Here is a 21219-nt window from a genome sequence, read left to right on the forward strand (position 1 = left end):
CTTGGCGCTCCGGTACCGCTTGCCGTGCGGTAGCAGAGAAAACAATTTATAACTTGGGTGACTGGAGTCTCTGACAAATTGATGGGCTTTCCTCTGACACAGCCTATTATATAGGTCCTGGATGGCAGGAAGCTTGGCCCCAGTGATGTACTGGGCCGTTCGCGTTACCCTCTGTAGCGCGTTATGGTCAGATGCCGAGCAGTTGCAATACCAGGCGGTGATGCAACCAGTCAGGATGCGATTGAAGGTGCAGCTGTAGAACCTTTTGAGTATCTGGGGACCCATGCCAAATCTTTTCAGTCTCCTGAGAGAGAAAAGGTTTTGTCGTGCCCTCTTCACAACTGTCTTGGTATGTTTGGACCATGGTAGTTTGTTGGTAATATGGACACCATGGAACTTAAAACTCTAGACCTGCTCCACTACAGCCCCATCGATGTTAATGGGGGCCTGTTCGGCCCGCCTTTTCTTGTAATCCACAATCAGATCTATTGAGGGAGAGGTTGTTGTCCTGGCACCACACTACCAGTTCTCTGACCTCCCTCCTATAGGCCGTCTCATCGTTGTCGGTGATCAGGCCTACCACTTTTGTGTCGTCAGCAAACTTAATGATAGTGTTGGATTCATGTTTGGCCATGCAGTTGTGGTTGAACAGGGATTACAGGACGGGACTAAGTACACACCCCTGAGGGGCCCCAGAGTTAAGGATCAGCGTGGCAGATGTGTTGTTGCCTGCTCTTACCACCTAGGGCGGCCCATCAGGAATTCCAGGATGCAGTTGCAGAGGGAGGTGTTTAGTCCCAGAGTCCTTAGCTTTGTGATGAGCTTCGTGGGCACTATGGTGTTGAACACTGAGCTGTAGTCAATGAACAGCATTCTCACATGGGTGTTCCTTTTGTCCAGGTGAGAAAGGTCAGCATTGAGTTTGATTGAGATTACGTAATCTGTGGATCTGTTGGGGCGGTATGTGAATTGGAGTGGGTGTAGGGTGTCCGGGAGGATGCTGTTGATGTGAGCCATGACCAGCCTTTCAAAGCACTTCATGGCTACCAATGTGAGTGCCACGGGGCGGTGATCATTTAGGCAGGTCACCTTCACTTCCTTGGGCACAGGGACCATGGTGGTCTGCTTGAAAAATATAGGTATTACAGACTCGGTCAGGGAGAAGTTGAACATGTCAATGAAGACACATGACAGTTGGTCCGTGTATGCTTTGCGTACACGTCCAAGTAATCCGTCTGTACCAGTGGCTTTGTGAATGTTGTTTAAAGGTTTTGTTCACATCGGCTACAGAGAGCGTTATTACACAGTCATCCAGAACAGCTGGTGATCTCGGGCATGCTTCAGTGTTGTAGTAGGATTCAATCTTAATCCTGTATTGACGCTTTGCTTCTTTGATGGTTTGTCTGAGGGCATAGCGGGATTTCTTGTAAACGTCCGGATTAGTCTCCCGCTCCTTGAAAGCAGCAGCTCTATCCTTTAGCTCGATGCGGGTGTTGCCTGTAATCCATGGCTTCTGGTTGGGATATGTATGTACAGTCACTGTGGGGAAGACGTCGTCAATGTACTTATTGATGAAGCCGATGACTGAGGTGGTGTTCTCCTCAATGCCATTGGATGAATCCCGGAATATATTACAGTCTGTGCTAGCAAATCAGTCCTGTAGTGTAGCACTTCCGTAGTGACTACTTCCGTATTGAGCGAGTCACTGGTACTTCCTGCTTTAGTTTTTTACATTCATTCCTGCATCCTCGAGCAAAAACGGACGAATATAAGTATAAAGAGGGGTTCCTGCAGATGCAGGAATGCGTAGATGCAGGAAGGCCCTGAGTTGCAGACGGCAGTTGCACCCTTCTCAAAGATACTGGTAGGCTAACTACAGGTAACTACCAAAATAAAGGTAACACCAAAATAAAGAGTCTTAATAGGGCATTGGGCCACCATGATCCATCAGAACAGCCTCAATGGACTTTGGTATAGATTTTGTGTCTGAAACTCCTTTGGAGGGATGTGACACAATTCTTCCACAATCAATTCCATAATTTGGTGTTGATGGAAAAAGCTGTCTCAGGCGCCGTTCAGAAAACTGGTCTGGTCACACACCTATACAGTTGGGTTGAGTTCTGGTCACACACCTGTACAGTAGGTGGCAGAATGCACATAAAATTGTTGCGAACGCCATCTCTCTCTCTCACACACACACATGCTCCTTTCAGACCCCTCTTTCAAGGTCACTGTGATACAGTATCTTCTACCCATGGTAGACAAAATAATGGACAACTGGGCATTATGACCCTAAGCATAATGGGATGTTAATTGCTTAACTAATGCAGGAACCACACCTGTGTGGAAGCACCTGCTTTCATTCAACTTTGTAGCCTGTCCCTCATTTACTCAAGTGTTTCCTTTATTTTGGCAATAAGCCTACCCGTATCTCTTATCTGTGGCAATGATGTCCATGATGATTTGAAATTGTCACAAGATGGCGGTATTGCACTGATAGATGTGTTTACTGCCAATGAGTTATGATAAATTTAAACTGCTGTGCGTCTGATAATCTAGGACGTTTTTTTCTCTCGCTCTCTTACTGATGGTGATTAACGTTGAAGGACGCCTAGCAGCACTTTGTGCAGCCAGCCACTCCCTATGCCCGTGGACCAGAGGTTGAAGTCGTGGAACCATAGTCTTTATCCACCTCAGTAGTGCTCAAGTGGAAGTCCTCCTAGCCGGGTGAGAGACGCGTCCAGGCACATTCACAACGCAGATAACTAAAAAAGACAACGGGGATAGAGGAGCCTCTTTTCAACTGAAGGGATATTCCCGGGATTCTTCACTTTCCTCCAGAGTGGATTAAGGGACAACATTTCCAATTCAGAGGCAAGTAGAATATTATAATTTCACATGTGCCACACTATGTGTTTAAATCTAGCGTTTACAAAAAAAAGTTGCATCACTTGAATGTTACTTTGTAGCCTAATTGACTATTCCGTGTTGGTTGCAGAATTTGAGAGAATCGGACTAAACCCAAATTATATTACGTGTGAGAATCGGACTAAACCCAAATTATATTACGTGTCTATGCAGTAGCTTTATTCCCCATTATTTACACTGCAGTCACTAGTCCCTGGCCGTTTATGGTCAGGTTTTAACATGGTTTATCCTGTTCTTCCTTAGTTGATTTGTCCTACTTGTGTAACTCTAATGCCACGTAACTTTCTGCGTTAGACTACCCCCTAAATGTTTGACGCATCCTTGCTTTTTTGTCTTTGAATGCGTGTAGTTTGTTTGGTTGGCGTAATGGTTTTGCAATACTTTTTCACTGATAATCGTTTCTGACCATTCATTCATTGAGCCCTTGTTCTATTTCGGGGGTGTGTATTTGTTTTATTTGGGATGAGATTGGTAGACTACTGTCGGGAGGGGTGGGTTAACTTTCGTTACTTCTCTCCCCTCGTCCAAACCTATGGCGATTGTGTATTGTTAATCAATAATGTGAACATCTGCTGTCATTGCGCTGAAGCAGAACACGACGTTGAGAGAACGGTGCTTTTATTGAGACTTGTAGGACAAGGGTGAAGAAAGCTGTGCAATTTTGCTAAAACAGAGTAGATGACTTATCACAGATTTCATTCACTCGCGTGGCTATATTAGTGTCCTTACTGTGGTCCACACTTCACTAGCCTACAAGAATGTGATTTCACACACAAATAATTTTCTTTGGTTGCAGACACTTTGAAGTAGCCTACCCTTTTAATGAATTAGACAACCTACAGTGATTGTATTACTTTTTGAGTCTCTTCCTGTACTTACTGTCTACTGTACCACGCCATCAACTTTTTAAAGCATAAACATGTTTTATTCTCTGAGAAACATCCCAGAGGTTCTCTACTTTTCCTCCTCCTGTGATTCCCTTAGAGTCCATTTGGAAAGTATTCAGACCCATTTATACTTTTTCCACATTTTATGTTACAGCCTTATTCAAAAATTAATTAAATGATATTTTTTCCTCATCAGTCTACACACAATACCCCATAATGACAAAGCGAGAACAGGTTTTTATAAGTTTTTGCTTTGTCATTATGGAGTCTTGTGTAGATTGAGGGGGGGGGGGGACATTTTTTAATGTGGATGAAGTCAAGTCTGAATACTTTCCTAATGCACTGTAGCAGGGGCCAGAATTTGGAATTTTGGATCATGGAAGGCCCAAAAACATGAATGAAAATTGGTTTAGGTCTGCATTTTCTAACGTAGCTTGGTAGTTCAGATGCAACCAGGGTCTGGGTCTCATGTGATTTTTAATTTTAAGTACTGGAACCTCACAGGGATTCGAACCCAACGTCTCTTGTCACTGTCCTTCATACAAAGGAGAATAGCCTTTTGTTTTCTGGACTCAACTTTGTCTGTTTAGGGAATAGTTTCTTCTGTGTCAAAGCATGCCTAACAACAGAAAGGGAAAGCCCAATAAAAAACTTTCTAGTACCCTTGAAGATCAGTAGCTATGTTTGAAATACCACTACAGAGTGTTGCTATCAAAGACACTGGTTCAGATGAACTAATTGATTCCAGACTGACTGCTCATACAGGTCATGTATATGCTATTATAGATAGGATAATGGATCTATGCTATAGTCTCCTCAGCTGTTCACTGCCAAAAGACAATGTAATTGGTCATACAAATACCGAATGGACATTGGGCCATTCCCCATTGTAGTTATGACATTCAGCCCATGTGCATCATAAGTCCATCCAGCAAGCCAGAGAACAGTTCCCCATTTCTTTATTACTGTGGTTTCATCAGATATGACACTGCCTTCATGAGCCTAGTCACCTTTTTATTAGTGGGACTGATCAAACAAACAGGCATATGTGGATGGTGCGGCGCTGCCATGAAGTTTGGGGAGTTTGTCTAAATGGCTGTTTATTTACCCACCTGGGGACAATGAATCGGAAGTACAGCTAGGTGAATTGCTTTTGATAAGGAAATTAGTGTTGTCTCATTTGCCGGTGTTTTCCACCCTTATTTGTGTTCGGCAGTGGTTGAAAAAGTACCCAATTTTCATACTTGAGTAAAAGTTTAGATATTTACTCAAGTGAAAGTCACCTGGTAAAATACTACTTGAGTAAAAGTCTTTGGTTCTAAATATACTTAAGTATCAAAAGTACATTTAATAGCTTAAGTACTTAAGTATCAATAGTAAAAGTCTAAATAATTTCAAATTCCTTATATTAAGTAAAGCAAATGGCACCATTTTCTTGTTTTTAAAATGTATGTATAGCCAGGGGCTCACTCCAACACTCAGACATTATTTACAAAAGCAATTGTATTTAGTGAGTCTGCCAGGCCAGAGGCAGTAGGGATGACCATTTGTTCTCTTGATAAGTGTGTGAATTTAACAGTGTTCCTGTCCTGCTAAGCATTCAAAAGTACTTTTGGTTGTCAGGGAAAATGTATGGAGTAAAAAGTACAATATTTTATTTTGGAATGTAGTGAAGTAAAAGTTGTCAAATTTAACTTGCAAGTCCCCCAAAACGACTTAAGTAGTACTTTAAGTACTTTACACCACTGGTGTTCTGAACCATGTGTTTGTCCTCTAGGCTGGCCTAGTTTCCAGGGGCAAAGTCCCTCAGCCATAGTGATGAATGTTTGCTCGGATCTGCCTGTGGTGATCTGCTGTTGTGAGTACTGACGTGTGTGTCCTGTGTGTTATGTTGCGTTCACGTGCTAATCGGAACTAGGAAACTCTGAACTTCTGACCTGCTAACTGGTTGAACACGGCATGTAAAAACTACAACCAGTTAGCAAGTCGGAATATGAAAGCACTTTGGTGCGAGAACTGCAAATCAATCCCAGAACAACAGCGAAGGACCTTGTAAAGATGCTGGAGGAAACAGGTACAAACGTATCTATATCCACAGTTAAAGGAGTCCTATATCGTCATAACCTGAAAGGCCGCTCAACAAGGAAGAATCCACTGATCCAAAACCACCATAAAATGTCAGACTACGGTTTGCAACTGCACATGGGGACAAAGATCATACTTTTTGGAGAAATGTCCTCTGGTCTGATGAAACAAAAATAGAACTGTTTGGCCATAATGACCATCGTAATTTTTGGAGGAAAAAGGGGGAGGCTTGCAAGTCGAAGAACAACTGTGATGCATTGGGGTGGCAGCATCATGCTGTGGGGGTGCTTTGCTACAGGAGGGACTGGTGCACTTCACAAAATAGATGGAATCATGAGGATGGAAATTATGTAGATGTATTGAAGCAACATCTCAAGACATCAGTCAGGAAGTTAAAGCTTGGTCGCGAATGGGTCTTCCAAATGGGCAATGACCCCAAGCATACTTCCAAAGTTGTGGCAAAATGGCTTAAGGACAACAAAGTCAAGGTATTGGAGTGGCCATCACTAAGCCCTGACCTCAATCGCATAGAACACTAGTGGGCAGAACTGAAAACATGTGAACAAGGAGGCCTACAAACCTGACTCAATTACACCAGCTCTGTCAGGAGGAATGGGCCAAAATTCACCCAGCTTATTGTGGGAAGCTTGTGGAAGGCTACGTTTGACCCAAGTTAAACCATTTAAAGGCAATGCTACCAAATACTAATTGGGTGTATGTAAACTTCTGACCCACTGGGAATGTGATGAAAGAAATAAAAGCTGAAATAAATCATTCTCTCTATTATTCTGACATTTCACATTGTTAAAATAAATTGGTGATCCTAACTGACCTAAGACAGCGAATTTTTACCACAATGATTAAATGTCAGGAATTGTGAAATTGAATTTAAATGCATGTAAACTTCTGACTTCAACTGAATATTTATGAAAGCTTTAAAATGTAAATTGTGTTTGGTTTTGAGGATGTGATAGTGCTCTTGATTATGGTTACTTTTTAAGGTATTTTTTTAAAATACATTTTCAACTGTTCCCTGAGCATTCCCTGTTTCATCATAGAATGCTCATGTTCTAAAGGGGAATGTCAACGTTTTATCTGGGAATGCTTGTTTTCCCTTGGTGCTAGCTGTTCCTGGTTGGCATCTCCAATGTGTGGGATAGGCTTTTGGTAAATGCTTTTTCAAGGATGGGACCATCACAGGAGGAGGCTACATATATGTAGGGATATCCTCTTTACTACTAGAAGTGGTACAGACTAGTGTGTTTCCTATGTTGTTTATCTGACTCAAACAATTCATTAAATACATACTTTATCAGGTAATTTATACACAACAAGGGAACAGCAATATTATTTTTTGAAGGGACTGTCAGTCACCAGATTTATGATTGCACAAATTGAAACCCTTGAACTCCTGTGTAATGCTTCATCTCCCTACAGGAAGTATTACTGTTCAACTTGATTCAGTGCTACTAAAATCCAGGGCAGCTGCTTTTCCCATTCAGTTGCTGAAACTAAGCTTCAGCAGAGCTACATACTGTATTGTAGCCCACTGACAAGACTTCACTGCACAAAGCCTGGCAATGTAAGGTACATTCATTGAGGTAGTGGAATATTTAAGTGTGCTCTCTGCTTGTGTGTGACTGGCAAACCTAGAACATGTTGCGTCACAGAAGTATTTTGTATCCAATAAATCAAGGAATAGGGGGCACTATGAAGTTAATGGCAATAACCTGGTATCCCACCGGGCAGCATAGGATGCTGTGGCTGTGCGTGTTATACCCTGTTATGGCAATACTTTTGAGAGGGAGAGGCACATGTGCAGGGAGTGAGAGCGTGGAGGGAGGCAGGGACGGGGACAAGTTTAAAAAAAAAAAATTTTAATGACCCTGTGGGGTGGTTAGTTGGTAGTTAAAATCCATCAGGTCTTGTGCAGCACATAGATTGAACAGGACAGCCACCATATAAACATGGCAAGGCAGGGCCACAACATAAAGAGGCGTAGTAGAATAACCCTTATTTCCACTGTAGCACTACAAAGCTGATTCAAATAATCAAAGCTTGATGAGTTTTTAGTGCTAGGGCAACATCCAAAATGTGCACCCAAGGAGGGCCCCAGGACCAATTGTGGGAACCCTGCTCGAGCAGACCAGCAGCACACCCAGAAATCATCTGCAGCAGTAGTGATCACTGGAGGCTAACAGGGCTGATTGGATGGACTAGTGGTGATTGTGAGGGAGGTAGGGACTACCCCACTGTCTCTCACTGTCAACAAGGCAAAGATATTTGTTGTGTTGTGGTGGTGCTCTCTAGTTGGAACCTTTTTGTTTGTTGGGGACAGGCATGGTTGGTTGCTTTGCTGAAGGGAAAACAAGAGTTTTCAACCCATAATACAGAGACAGGCCCTAACCTACCCTCTCTAAAATGCCTCCAGCAAAAATGACAACCATTTATTTAATATTAACTTTCAAACTAATGTCAAGTCCTAATAAAGTCCTAATAAAGTCCCTGTTGCCCCAGGCAGGACTCTGACTTTGGCTCTGACAGGGAATGTTAAAGCTGTTGCCTATAAGTTGTTGTTCATGAGTATGTGTTGCTGTACCAAGTCAATGTCCCCTTTCATCAGCACTTTACACTCACTTTCAACTAGGGATGCATGATATATTGGAATGTCAAAGCTACTGTGCATACCTATATAACGTAGATGTATGACCTATATGACGCCACGTAAAATTGTGTTACACGTGCAACACAGAATTCCTAACCTAGCATTTTGGTTTTACTAGCGTTTTAGAGCAGTTGGAGGCCACGGAAGGAGTGTTGTATGGCATTGAAGCTCGTTTGGAGGTTTGTTAACACAGTGTCCAAGGAAGGGCCAGAAGTATACAGAATGGTGTCGTCTGCATAGAGGTGGATCAGGGAATCACCCGCAGCAAGCGCGACATCATTGATACATACAGAGAAAAGAGTCGGCCCGAGAATTGAACCCTGTGGCACCCCCATAGAGACTGCCAGAGGTCCGGACAACAGGCCCTCCGATTTGACACACTGATCTCTGCCTGCAAAGTAGTTGGTGAACCAGACGAGGCAGTCATTTGAGAAACCATGGCTATTGAGTCTGCCGATAAGAATACGGGGATTGACAGAGTCGAAAGCCTTGGCCAGGTTGATGAAGACGGCTGCACTGTCTTTTATCGATGGCGGTTATGATATCGTTTAGTACCTTGAGCGTGGCTGAGGTGCACCCGTGACCGGCTCGGAAACCAGATTGCACAGCGGAGAAGGTACGGTGGGATTCTAAATGGACACTGATCTGTTTATTAACTTGGCTTTCAAAGACTTTAGAGAGGCAGGGCAGGATGGATATAGGTCTATAGCAGTTTGGGTCTAGTGTCACCCCCTTTGAAGTTGGGGATGACCGCGGCAGCTTTCCAATCTTTGGGGATCTTGGACGATACGAAAGAGGTTGAACAGGCTGGTAATAAGGGTTGCAACAATGGCAGCGGATAGTTTTAGAAAGAGAGGGTCCAGATTGTCTAGCCCAGCTGATTTGTATGGGTCCAGGCTTTGAAGCTCTTTCAGAACATTTGCTATCTGGATTTGGGTAAAGGAGAAGCTGGGGAGGCTCGGGCGAGTAGCTGCGGGGGGGGGGGGGGGGGGGGGGATTATAATGGAATTCATCAATCATTCTCTGTCGTGGGTGATGTTGGCTTTTGTCGACTGGTCGAGCACCGGTACACACTTCCAAGTGCGTTATTTTTCAGATGTTGCCCTACCGGAGTTATACAGTAATAGCATCACTGTTATTAGCTTCACAACATGCATACTATGGAGCGCCGTTTGGGGCATTGCGTGTCAAAGAAAGATATAGTAGCACTGTCAAAGCTGTACAAAAAAAAGTCTGCAACCACCGGCCTCGAACGATGCGTTTACAGTACCCGCGTTAGTAATAAAGCATTATTTGTTCGACCGCAACTTCTGGGGTAGCTAGCTTTAGCTTGGTACCTAGCTAGCACCAATACAACCAGCCTGAAAACAATGACCAGTAGAAACTGCAGTTATTTTCATTATTCTTAGCAATGATTTTGGAATCCTTGTAAGTATTAGCTAGGTTGCCACTTGTTGTTCACCTATTGAAACTGAACTTCAGTTCATGAAAATAAATCGCTAGCCAGCTACTTAACCCTGTTGCCCAAAGCCAACGTTATAAGCAGCCAGCTAGCTTCATCTGGCTAGTGACGCTCGACCGGATTGGCTTGTGTTGTAAAGCTAGCCACTATAAGGATTAGGCACGAGGAATTTGCGGTTTGCCTTCAAAATAAAAGTACGTCATTGACAGTGATGCAAATGAATACAAATTGTAGGGCTAACCGCAAAGCTCACTATTGTGGCTAATCTGTATTGTGACAAGCTTCACAATGATGGGTCCGACCACCATTAATAAAATAAGAACTGTCTTGTATATTAGGGTTATTTTAGATTGTCGGTTTTGGTATGTTTTTGGGGAAGAACATTGTTTGCATCCATGAGCTAGTTACCTTTTTATTTAATGACCAGCACTGCAGGTTGCGCGAGACAACTTTACAAGCATCATAGAATACGTATCGATGAATCGTTATGACATATGAAATACGAGTGATGGTGTAATAACTACGAACAAAAATTAATGAACGCGTTAAATTATGTGACGTCCAGTCATATTCAGATCCTGATTGGTCAACAAGCTTATTTGACAGGTTAAGTAGTGTTGACGTGTATCTTTTTGGACACTCAAAGATAATTATAGGATTTATTTTTTTTGACAAGGAAAATATTGGTACCGATATGACATCTTAGTCCGATACATCACTACTTTCAATTTATTATGATTATTTGAGTTGTGTGTCTTTTGACCAGACTTGTTTCCTAACCTTTGAGTTTCTAAGGAGGATCTATGTTTCTATGAATGTTATTTCTAAGTATCTCTTTCAGCTCTACTTTACAAGGCAATTCCACTGTAACATAATTATGCTGAAACTAAGATTTTTCACTTTAAATGTGTCACACAAAAATCAATGATTGCAAAGTTGAACCATACAACTCTGTGCACAAGGACGACTTTTAACAATTTCAACTAACACTTTTAGAAACACATTTACTTGAACAGTGCAGATGCATATTTTGGTAACAGAATGATGGCGCGTAGCACCAACTGTCATTCTGTTACCAAACTTTGCGTTTTTGGGCAATTTTCAATGGATATTGTTAGTTGCCTGGTTTAACTACATCATTCTGTTATCGTGGACTTGCCCTACATCAGATCATGTTGTTCTTGACTCATTGCCAGCAGTATTTAAAAAAAATAAATAATAATAATTACAGTTCTAATAGGCTAGGTGTAATTGAGTTAGACATTACAATTATGATTATTTTCTGAAGGAGGAGTATATTGTATTCAGTTGCATGACTCGCCACGGCGAGTTTACCACGAAAGTAACGTCATTTAGGAGAAATGGGCCTGTATTATGTTCTCGCTCTCTGACTGTACTCTGATAGACCGGTTACTGGAGTCAACCGCACTAATGTTGTGCAAACACAAGTATGATGCACGGATCTGGAATCATGGCCAAATGCCGCTAGTCCCTATATAGTGCACTACTTTTGACCAGAGCCTTATGGGTAGTGTACCATGATTAGTATGTAGGGAATAGGGTGCCATTTGGGATGAAGCCATGACCAAGTGCCAAGATGCTTCATCATTCCTTCCTGATAACGATCACATGCATCATTTCAAGTCGAATGGTCTTCTGAGCACACTAAGTATTCCCATATTGAATCCAGATCCACTCCTAGAGAAATCCTCTCACCATCACTGTTTGTCAGTTCATTCAGTGCCGTTAAGCAGTTTATAAATGCAGGGAAGGAGAAATGATACACACACACACACAACTCCATGCTCTCGTATCGCAGGTCACTGTCCCAGCCTTCCGTTGCTCTTAACCTCCTCCACCAACCCCCCTCCCCATGATGCATCTCTCTCTCCCTGCTTTACTAAAGCTTCTCAGCATGCCTGACCGACTGCCTCGTCTCTTTGTTTTTAATCGCTGTGATTGCCAACAAGCTGTGATGTTATCTCACAACCCACAACCTCTGTCCCTACCATGGGATTTGCAGTCAATTAAATGCAATAATGAACTTTATCATTTGTTTGCTCAAGCTGCACTATCATGCAAGGCAGACTGGCTCTTAGGTTCGTCTGGCTCGTGTATCATACTGATTACGAATGTTTTTGTTGACCTTTTTTAATTTGTTTTTCTTTTAGATTGCATTTATCATGGTGAAATTGTAGTATAGTTGAACATGTATTTCAGGCTTCCTTTCAAGTCAGTATCCAGCAGCTAGACATTTATAATTTGGCATGCTTTGCATAGTTTAAAAAAATGTAGCCTTGTGTGTTGCTCTGCCTGAGGGTGTGACGGACTGAATTTTTTTCACACTTCGTACCACACTATGTGAGTGGAAAAGCCCCCAGTCCAGGAACCTTTTTTATTATACATTATTTTCGCTGCTCTCATCTTGAAATATGGGGCAATGTCAAACGCTGGAGGTGAGCCAGCACCAATATTATCGAGGTGACTTGCTTTGTAATCCCAGGACCAAAGACCTACATGTCATTTGAAGTAGACATTTCATATGGCAAAAGGTTTTTTTTGTTTTGTTTTTAGGCCATGTAATTGAGTTTCTCTTTAATCTTATGGATTATGAATGAGTAAGATGCTTAATATTTTGTCATACTATTAAATCTATTTTGTTGTCGGAACGGAACTGATTTGCTAATGCACTGTAAACTCATCCAATTATGTACATATCCTAAGTAGATTTGATCTACAGTTTGACAACACAGCATTGTTTTACTGCCCCCCCCCCCCCCCCCCCCCTTTAGGATTCGATATGACAGGCAGGCTGCTCGATGTTCTGGCAGTCTCTTTAATGTGGATTCCAGGAATAATAGCTGCTGCCTTGACAAAAACAAAACAGATGCATCAATAAAATAGGGTGGTGTTGTGTCACTGACTGCTGATGGTGCTGCCTGGTAGTGGTATTTGAATCTGGGCTACCAGGCCGGCAGGGCAACAGCTCTTCCAGATCCTTGTTGAAATCATGAAAAATATTAGCGGAGCAATTCACTCTCAGCTGAAGTTTAAGCCGAAGCTGACATCATACTTTGTATTATTCACAGTGCTTATTCACAGTACGATAGTTGTTTGATAAAGGCTATTTACTTGTCTGTCTTTTTTTTTGGGGGGGGGGGGCACTTTACATCTCCTGTGATGTTTGAAATTTGATCGCAGATGGTGGGTGATGACAGTCTGCTATTCTAATTAGTCCCAAAGGTATGGCCCATAAATTAGCAGTAAAGCATACACCAGAGGAGGTTGGTGGGAAGAGCTATAGGGAGATGGGCTCATTGTAATTAATGAAACGGAGTCAAACATATGGCTTCATATGTTTGATACTGTTCCATTTATATATTATTCCAGACATTAAAATGAGCCTGTCCTCCTATAGCTCCGCACACCAGCCTCCACTGGTATGCACCTAGACTAGGCAGTTCCATCCACAGCAGCTGTGGTCTGTTATAAGCTACAGCAAGTCAGGGTCTTATTCATTAGGACACGCAGTAGCAAAATGTGTTTGCATGGAAATGTATGTTTCTAATCGGACAATTCCAGGTAGTCCCTGGAATTCACATTTCAGTCTGTGTTGCCTAATGAACATGGCCCAGAGCAGCTGTGGCCTGTTTCTCAGCTACAACCAGAGACTGGTGTTGTCTAGCTACCGCCAGGTGCAGCGGGCTTCTTCCTGTTAATGTATATTACCTTCCTGCTCTAAATGCTTTTGTGGATTATTATTTCCTCAATTAGACTGAGAGGGTCCATCTGGTTTAAACTGAGGCAAACCACTCTGCTGTTGTCCCATATCTTCCCATCCAACCCACTGTGAACAGGTAGGCTAATGATGACTGACGGAAGACAAGGCTTACAATTTCAGTTAAACTGGTTTATAACTAAACAGTCTAATTGCGACGATTAATGTGGAGCCGACATGTATTAGATAAAGTTCTAAGATATTTCCTTAAACATTTTTTTTTCGTTTTCTTGAATTTCCTGATGTATAAGAAATTCAGCTTTTAGCTGCCATCTACAGTGCATTCGGAAACTATTCAGATCCCTTAGTTTTTCACATTTTGTTACGTTACCGCCTTATTCTAAAATTGATTTTTTTTAAGTCCTCACTAATCTACTCACAATACCCCATAATGACAAAACAAAAACAGATTTTTAGAAATGTTTGCAAATTGTATTAAAAAAAAACTGAAATATAACGTTTTGCAGACTCAGTACTTTGTTGAAGCACCTTTGGCAATGATTACCGTCTCAAGTCTTCTTGGGTATGACACTACAAGCTTGGCACATCTGTATTTGGGGAGTTTCTCCCATTGTTCTCTGCAGATCCTCTCAAGCTCTCCGGTTGGATGGGGAGTGTCGCTGCGCATCTATTTTCAGGTCTCTCCAGAGATGTTCGATCGGGTTCAAATCTTGGCCGGGCCACTCAAGGACATTCAGAGACTTGTCCCGAAGCCACTCCTGCATTGTCTTTGCTGTCTTCTTAGGGTCGTTGTCCTGCTGGAAGGTGAATCTTTGCCCCAGTCTGAGGTCCTTAGCGCTCTGGAGCAGGTTTCCATCAAGGATCTCTACTTTACTCCGTTCATCTTTCCCTCGATCCTGACTAGTCTCCCAGTCCCTGCCTCTGAAAAACATCCCCACAGCATGATACTGCCATTTGGATGGTGCCAGGTTTCTTCCAGATGTGATGCTTGGCATTCAAGCCAAAGTTGTTTCTTACTGTCAGAGTATTTAGGTGCCTTTTGGCATACTCCAAGCGGGCTGGAATGTGACTTTTACTGAGAAGTGGCTTCTGTCTGGCCACTCTACCATAAAGGCCTGATTGGTGTAGTGCTGCAGAGATGGTTTTCCTTCTGGAAGTTTCTCCCATCTTCACAGAGGAACTCTAGAGCTCTGTCAGAGTGAGTTTGGCCGGGAGGCCAGCTCTAGGAAGCTTCTTGGTGGTTCCAAACTTATTCCATTGAAGAATGATGGAGGCCACTGTGTTCTTGTGGACCAACAATGTTGCAGAAATATTTTAGTACCGTTCCCCAGATCTGTGCCTCAACACAATCCTGTCTCGGAGCTCTGCGGACAATTCCTTCAACGTCATGGCATGGTTTTTGCTCTGACATGCACTGTCAACTTTGGGACATTATATTATATAGAGGTGGATAGCTAGACAGACACATGTGTGTGCCTTTCCAAATCATGTCAAATAAATTGGATTTACCACCGGTGTACTCCAAGTTGTAGAAACTTCTCAAGGATGATCAATGGAAACGGGATGCACTGGAGTTCAATTTCAAGTGTCGCAGCAAAGGCAAATACTTTCCGAATGCATTGGAATAAATAAAAATAAATTGAAATTATTGTTTTCTGTACTGTGTCTTAAAGTGAGTCGTGTGCTTGGATCGTGGAAGCTTGTGTCCTAAGGATTTTTTAAAAATATATATATTTTTAATGGCCTCATAAGTGTGCCCTCTAGCAGAACAGAAGGCAGAAAAACTGAGGGGGTACACAGTCAGGAAGTCCTTTCAACAGAACTTTCCCCGTTGCTATGCAATGAAGAAAATAAACCTTGGAATTAGTGATGCACCGATATGAAGTTTTTGGCCTATACCGATATCCAATATTTACCTTGTCCAAAAAATATATTGATATATTGATATTTGTTTGCGGCCTTTTAAGCATTCTAGTACAGTTTAAATAGTTATACCACTGCATCCATTGTGGTTTAAGGCACTGCATCTCAGTGCAAGAGGCGTCACTACAGTTCCTGGTTCGATTCCAGGCTTTATCAAATCAAATTGATTTATATAGCCCTTCATACATCAGCTGATATCTCAAAGTGCTGTACAGAAACCCAGCCTAAAACCCCAAACAGCAAGCAATGCAGGTGTAGAAGCACGGTGGCTAGGAAAAACTCCCTAGAAAGGCCAAAACCTAGGAAGAAACCTAGAGAGGAACCAGGCTATGTGGGGTGGCCAGTCCTCTTCTGGCTGTGCCGGGTGGAGATTATAACAGAACATGGCCAAGATGTTCAAATGTTCATAAATGACCAGCATGGTCGAATAATAATAATAATAATAATAATAATAATAATAATAATAAGGCAGAACAGTTGAAACTGGAGCAGCAGCACAGCCAGGTGGACTGGGGACAGCAAGGAGTCATCATGTCAGGTAGTCCTGGGGCATGGTCCTAGGGCTCAGGTCCTCCGAGAGAGAGAAAGAGAGAGGGGAGAATTAGAGAATGCACACTTAGATTCACACAGGACACCAAATAGGACAGGAGAAGTACTCCAGATATAACAAACTGACCCTAGCCCCCCGGCACAAACTACTGCAGCATAAATACTGGAGGCTGAGACAGGAGGGGTCAGGAGACACTGTGGCCCACTCCGAGGACACCCCCGGACAGGGCCAAACAGGAAGGATATAACCCCACCCACTTTGCCAAAGCACAGCCCCCACACCACTAGAGGGATATCTTCAACCACCAACTTACCATCCTGAGACAAGGCTGAGTATAGCCCACAAAGACCTCCGCCACGGCACAACCCAAGGGGGGGGGGGGCGCCAACCCAGACAGGATGACCACATCAGTGACTCAACCCACTCAGGTGACGCACCCCCTCCAGGGACGGCATGAGAGAGCCCCAGTAAAGCCAGTGACTCAGCCCCTGTAATAGGGTTAGAGGCAGAGAATCCCAGTGGAAAGAGGGGAACCGGCCAGGCAGAGACAGCAAGGGCGGTTCGTTGCTCCAGAGCCTTTCCGTTCACCCTCCCACTCCTGGGCCAGACTACACTCAATCATATGACCCACTGAAGAGATGAGTCTTCAGTAGAGACTTAAAGGTTGAGACCGAGTTTGCGTCTCTGACATGGGTAGGCAGACCGTTCCATAAAAATGGAGCTCTATAGGAGAAAGCCCTGCCTCCAGCTGTTTGCTTAAAAATTCTGGGGACAATTAGGAGGCCTGCGTCTTGTGACCGTAGCGTACGTGTAGGTATGTACGGCAGGACCAAATCAGAGAGATAGGTAGGAGCAAGCCCATGTAATGCTTTGTAGGTTAGCAGTAAAACCTTGAAATCAGCCCTTGCTTTGACAGGAAGCCAGTGTAGAGAGGCTAACACTGGAGTAATATGATCAAATTTTTTGGTTCTAGTCAGGATTCTAGCAGCCGTATTTAGCACTAACTGAAGTTTATTTAGTGCTTTATCCGGGTAGCCGGAAAGTAGAGCATTGCAGTAGTCTAACCTAGAAGTGACAAAAGCATGGATTAATTTTTCTGCATCATTTTTGGACAGAAAGTTTCTGATTTTTGCAATGTTACGTAGATGGAAAAAAGCTGTCCTTGAAATGGTCTTGATATGTTCTTCAAAAGAGAGATCAGGGTCCAGAGTAACGCCGAGGTCCTTCACAGTTTTATTTGAGACGACTGTACAACCATTAAGATTAATTGTCAGATTCAACAGAAGATCTCTTTGTTTCTTGGGACCTAGAACAAGCATCTCTGTTTTGTCCGAGTTTAAAAGTAGAAAGTTTGCAGCCATCCACTTCCTTATGTCTGAAACACATTCTTCTAGCAAGGGCAATTTTGGGGCTTCACCACGTTTAATTGAAATGTACAGCTGTGTGTCATCCGCATAGCAGTGAAAGTTAACATTATGTTTTTGAATGACATCCCCAAGAGGTAAAATATATAGTGAAAACAATAGTGGTCCTAAAACGGAACCTTGAGGAACACCGAAATTTACAGTTGATTTGTCAGAGGACAAACCATTCACAGAGACAAACTGATATCTTTCCGACAGATAAGATCTAAACCAGGCCAGAACTTGTCCGTGTAGACCAATTTGGGTTTCCAATCTCTCCAAAAGAATGTGGTGATCGATGGTATCAAAAGCAGCACTAAGGTCTAGGAGCACGAGGACAGATGCAGAGCCTCGGTCCGATGCCATTAAAATGTCATTTACCACCTTCACAAGTGCCGTCTCAGTGCTATGATGGGGTCTAAAACCAGACTGAAGCATTTCATATACATTGTTTGTCTTCAGGAAGGCAGTGAGTTGTTGCGCAACAGCCTTTTCTAAAATTTTTGAGAGGAATGGAAGATTCGATATAGGCCGATTAGTTTTTTATATTTTCTGGGTCAAGGTTTGGCTTTTTCAAGAGAGGCTTTATTACTGCCACTTTTAGTGAGTTTGGTACACATCCGGTGGATAGGGAGCCGTTTATTATGTTCAACATAGGAGGGCCAAGCACAGGAAGCAGCTCTTTCAGTAGTTTAGTTGGAATAGGGTCCAGTATGCAGCTTGAAGGTTTAGAGGCCATGATTATTTTCATCATTGTGTCAAGAGATATAGTACTAAAACACTTGAGCGTCTCTCTTGATCCTAGGTCCTGGCAGAGTTGTGCAGACTCAGGACAACTGAGCTTTGAAGGAATACGCAGATTTAAGGAGGAGTCCGTAATTTGCTTTCTAATAATCATAATCTTTTCCTCAAAGAAGTTCATGAATTTATCACTGCTAAAGTGAAAGTCATCCTCTCTTGGGGAATGCTGCTTTTTAGTTAGCTTTGCGACAGTATCAAAAAGGAATTTCGGATTGTTCTTATTTTCCTCAATTAAGTTAGAAAAATAGGATGATCGAGCAGCAGTAAGGGCTCTTCGGTACTGCACAGTACTGTCTTTCCAAGCTAGTCGGAAGACTTCCAGTTTGGTGTGGCGCCATTTCCGTTCCAATTTTCTGGAAGCTTGCTTCAGAGCTCGGGTATTTTCTGTGTACCAGGGAGCTAGTTTCTTATGAGAAATGTTTTTAGTTTTTAGGGGTGCAACTGCATCTAGGGTATTGCGCAAGGTTAAGTTGAGTTCCTCAGTTAGGTGGTTAACTGATTTTTGTCCTCTGGCGTCCTTGGGTAGACAGAGGGAATCTGGAAGGACATCAAGGAATCTTTGTGTTGTCTGAATTTATAGCATGACTTTTGATGATCCTTGGTTGGGGTCTGAGCAGATTATTTGTTGCAATTGCAAACGTAATAAAATGGTGGTCCGATAGTCCAGGATTATGAGGAAAAACATTAAGATCCACAACATTTATTCCATGGGACAAAACTAGGTCCAGCGTATGACTGTGACAGTGAGTGGGTCCAGAGACATGTTGGACAAAACCCACTGAGTCGATGATGGCTCCAAATTTATCACATTCGGCCGTGATTATTATTTTCAATGACGGCCAAGGAACGGTGGGTTAACTGCCTTGTTCAGGGGCAGAACGACAGATTTTCATCTTGTCAGCTCGGGAATTCAATCTTGCAACCTTACAGTTAACTAGTCCAACGCTCTAACCACCTGCCTCTCATTGCACTCCACGAGGAGACTGCCTGTTACGCGAATGCAATAAGCCAAGGTAAGTTGCTAGCTAGCATTAAACGTATCTTATAAAAAACAATCAATCATAATCACTAGTTAACTACACATGGTTGATGTTAATAGTTTATCTAGCGTGTCCTGCGTTGCATATAATCGATGTGATGCGTATCATTGCTCCAATGTTTACCTAACCATTGAAGGTTGTGCAATGTAACAGGAATATTTAGACTAATGGATGCCACCCCTTAGATAAAATACGGAACGGTTCTGTATTTCACTGAAAGAATAAACATCTTGTTTTCGAGATGATAGTTTCCGGATTCGACCATATTAATGACCTAAGGCTGGTATTTCTGCGTGTTATTATATTATAACTAAGTCTATGATTTGATAGAGCAGTCTGACTGAGCGGTGGTAGGCAGCAGCAGGCTTGTAAGCATTCATTCAAACAGCACTTTCGTGTGTTTTGCCAGCAGCTCTTCGTTGTGCGTCAAGCATTGCGTTGTTTATGACTTTAAGCCTATCAACTCCCGAGATTAGGTTGGTGTAACCGAAGTGAAATGGCTAGCTAGTTAGCGGGGTGCAAATAGCGTTTCAAACGTCACTCGCTCTGGACTTGGAGTAGTTGTTCCCCTTACTCTGCATGGGTAACACTGCTTCGAGGGTGGCTGTTGTCGTTGTGTTTCTGGTTCGAGCCCAGGGAGGAGCGAGGAGAGGGACGGAAGCTATACTGTTACACTGGCAATAGTAAAGTGCCTATAAGAACATCCAATAGTCAAAGGTTAATGAAATACAAATGGTATAGAGGGAAATAGTCCTATAATTCCTATAATAACTACAACCTAAAACTTCTTACCTGGGAATTTTGAAGACTCATGTTAAAAGGAACCACCAGCTTTCATATGTTCTGAGCAAGGAACTTAAACGTGAGCTTTTTTACATGGCACATATTGCACTTTTACTTTCTTCTCCAACACTTTGTTTTTGCATTATTTAAACCAAATTGAACATGTTTCATTATTTATGTGAGGCTACGTTTATTGATGTATTATATTAAGTTAAAATAAGTGTTCATTCAGTATTGTTGTAATTGTCATTATTACAAATACATTTAAAAAATTGGTCGATTTAATCGGTATCGGCTTGTTTTGGTCCTCCAATAATCGGTATCGACGTTGAAAAATCATAATCGGTCGACCTCTTACACACACCGCACTGACTCTGACATTTTTTTGTTGGCATTTACACTTAATCAAAGCATTTTCACTTACTTGCTGTGCCGTTTCATTGCTCATTTCTTCAGTTTAATTCTCAACCAGGATTTCTGTGGAACGCCGTTTGGGTCTTTGTGTGTCAAAAAAGAAACGCATCAAATAACACTTTGACTTGTCAAATAACATTGTTTGACGAATCAGGATCTGAATATGACTATACATCACATAATAATTTAACGCTTTCATTATTTTTTTATGTAGTCATTACACTCAATCGTATTTTATGTGTCACAACGATTCATCGATACATTTGCTGTGATGCTGGTAAAGTTGTCTCTCGCATCTACAGTGCTGGTCATTGAAAAACGGTTGTTAGCTCATGGATGCAAACAACATTATTCTCCAAAAACATAGCAAAATTACATCTGTTTCAGTAGCTATAGTTAGCTAGCTAACTATATATAGCTTGTTATCATTTTAAAATAACCCTAATTTATAAGACAGTTCTGATTTGATGGTGGTCGGACCCATCTATGTGAAGCTAGCCACAAGACAGATTATCCACAATAGTGGACTTTGCAGTTAG

The 21219-nt window shown here is 42.4% G+C and overlaps 1 protein-coding gene across 6 annotated transcripts in view; it reads left to right on the forward strand.

The window, feature by feature from the left end:
* The first annotated feature begins 2495 nt into the window (after positions 1-2495).
* LOC110501792 (unconventional myosin-Ib) overlaps positions 2496-21219 on the forward strand; it is a 166007-nt gene continuing 147283 nt past the window's right edge. For 4 of the 6 annotated variants that reach the window (XM_021579619.3, XM_090216046.1, XM_090216047.1 and 1 more), the window contains exon 1: positions 2496-2874. The gene's annotated coding sequence lies outside the window, so the exon portion shown is untranslated. Of the gene's footprint in view, positions 2875-5597; positions 5674-21219 lie in introns of those variants that run through there. The other 2 variants (XM_090216045.1, XM_090216048.1) reach the window with 1 other exon arrangement.

This window comes from Oncorhynchus mykiss, chromosome 22, assembly GCF_057628025.1.
Source record: "Oncorhynchus mykiss isolate SJ-2025 chromosome 22, ASM5762802v1, whole genome shotgun sequence".
Taxonomy (NCBI): domain Eukaryota; kingdom Metazoa; phylum Chordata; class Actinopteri; order Salmoniformes; family Salmonidae; genus Oncorhynchus; species Oncorhynchus mykiss.